General features: G+C 36.7%; 1 long non-coding RNA gene across 1 annotated transcript; it reads left to right on the forward strand.

Moving 5' to 3' along the window:
- Positions 1-1470: 1470 nt before the first annotated feature.
- Positions 1471-2367, forward strand: LOC134212368 (uncharacterized). The gene is made up of 3 exons (XR_009979259.1): positions 1471-1553; positions 1637-1993; positions 2062-2367. It is a non-coding gene; the product is annotated as an uncharacterized LOC134212368 (long non-coding RNA).
- Positions 2368-2696: the final 329 nt, after the last annotated feature.

The following is a 2696-nucleotide window of genomic DNA, read 5'->3' on the forward strand; positions in this document are numbered from 1 at the left end:
CAATGTGCACACACATACGCACACACACACACACGGACACACACACGGACAGACAGACATTTGCTCAGTTTGTCGAGCTGAATTGAATGGTATATAACACTATGGGTCTACAAGCGCTCTATGAAAAGTACGTTTTGGGAGTGAAATGAAAGCCTTTCAGGTACAACTTTGTTGTACGAGAAAGGCAAAAACTTACACTACTAAAAATCCACACATGTATTGGCAAAAATCCATAGATTTAACTTATGATGTATACCTGCATAATTACAAACTGTACATGGATATTTTCCCGTGCGGTCGACAACAGTATCCTTTACTGTTGACAACTGTAAATGAACAATCTCATATAAAGTTTTAACAGTTTGTGGTACGGTTATTTGACAAATAACAATATGTTGAATGGGTTGTTAAGTTATGTCACATAAAAAATCGTCTGTTTTCGCGTGCAAAATTTTCGCTCAACAGTATGATAAAATGTTGACATATAATGCAGGAAATAAAGAACATTTTAGAGACAGCATGTTATATGTTGACATTTAGTGATGATGTCGAGCAGTTATGGTTGAATCGATCGAAAAGTATTCGATAACCGCAACGTAAACTGTGAAGCTATATCTTACATCGTAATAATGATTCTGACCATATAACATGGTGTTTTATATTATGCGGGTATCAGCGCACACATAACTATTCTCCACGCGAACTACTAATAAAATATATATCCAAATAAACTCTATGTGTGTGCGACGCGGTATTCGCCATAATTTTGTTGGTGACGGTGCAGGCCTGAATGAAGAATTCGTGAGAAAAAAAGGAATGGGAGAAATTGGTCAGTAATTGCAAAGAAAATCAGCAGAAGAAAACTCACATGCCAACGAGGCTTTGATATCCAGCTGAACAGAGGAAAAAAACAATTCGAGCTGCTGTCGTCCGTGTAGTTTTCCAGTATTTTTTTGAACTCCACGCAATACAGCGGAACGGCGACGGAAACGGCAGATTTGACAATCAGTCCACATATTTTTTGTCAAATTTTCAGTTTCCGTCGCCGTTCCATTGAATTGCGTTTGCGGCTTAGCAGCCAAACGTGTTGACGATTATCAATCAGCACAAGTTGCGAATGGTATAACTTTTTCACACTATTTGCACAGCACACAACCGACCGGGAAAATTAAATATGTTTACAAAGTCACAAGACTAAAAATGGTCATTCGAAATGCAAATGTTAGCTTAAATTGAAAATAATCTTTAGCAAAGCTTAAATTGTAGGATATGAAAAGATTAAAAGTTGGAAAATGCTGAAAAGGACTAAATAATAAGCTAATCAGCTTTCTCATTTTTCTCCGTGCACTGTAAACCTGGCAATACCCATTAAAGAGTTGAAACGACCCATTATTTGATGATATATTGAGCTGTCATAATAATGAGTATTTTGAAATTATTGATAATGTGTTCTTTTTCCCCATTTCGACGTTGAAAGTTTTTACTCATTAGTGGGTGAAAATCGACTTGAACGAGAACGAGGAGAAGCAGAAACCAATTCGAATAAATTAAATGTAAGTAAATATTATGCTTGATCAATTTAATTTGTTTGCGTGATTAAAAAAATACAACCGACGGATCATTTCCATCATTTCAGCTAACGGTTCATCAATTTACTTTCGTGTTGGTCGATAACAACACAAAACCATATTCATCGCCGGATAACTTCACCTACTGTCACTGTTAAGTTTTGCGAAGAATCGTCAAGGCAATCAGGAGACGTACCTCCCGTGAAACCCGGAATCGGACGATGAAAAAGGAATCGTTTTGTTTGCTTCTCGGTTAAATATGCGATTGGGACTGGTAAGCGAATTCCACCGGACAAAAAATATGCCTTTGCCATCCCATGGACTCCCAGAGCCGCTGACGTTAAAGAAACCGTCATGTTTGCTTCCCGTGAGAATGAACGATTGGGAAAGAGGAGTGAGCTCGTCATGTCCTCGGAGGATTGGTAGTGAGTATTCTTTTGATTTTATTCATGTTTTAATAAATTTTTGAAATACGAACTGTTTAAAATTTCAGGTAAACAAAATATTGTGAAGAAATTCCTCGGCATTGAATCCCTCCTGATGTTAGTCACCCAATCCAGCGGACCCAACCTGTTGTCGATCGGCGATATCTCCGGGAAGCAACTTAGTGGGGTGATTTTTGTTGCCTAGAATTACACAATGCCATTCAAAAGCGGAACACCGGACGGAAAATGATATCAGATAGATTCCGGAAATTGCCGCTGGTCCGGTTTTGATAGATTATAGGAGCCAAAGTGAATTGTATTTTGTTTATGTGGTGTAAATAAATACTATCATATTTCTGCGTATTATTAAAATCAATAAATTGCTTTATTAACAGCCTAGTTTTAAGATTATTTTAGTTTTTAAGAATGCTTTTCAAAATAATAAAGAGTGATTTTTACACATTTTCTAGAAAAACATTTTTCAAATAATGTGTAAAAATCACTCGCTGAACTGACGTACGGGCGGTTTACCCATTAATGAGTAAACGCTGTTTACTCTTTTAATGAGTTGAACTATTTAACTTCATAATGGGTACTATTTTACCCATTAAAGAGTACTTTAGTGGCACAGTGTGTAGGTCACATCAGGACAATTCAAAGCCACCTATGTGCAAAAAAAATCTAAATATTTCATTCATTCTTT

This window comes from Armigeres subalbatus, chromosome 1 (assembly GCF_024139115.2).
Source record: "Armigeres subalbatus isolate Guangzhou_Male chromosome 1, GZ_Asu_2, whole genome shotgun sequence".
Taxonomy (NCBI): domain Eukaryota; kingdom Metazoa; phylum Arthropoda; class Insecta; order Diptera; family Culicidae; genus Armigeres; species Armigeres subalbatus.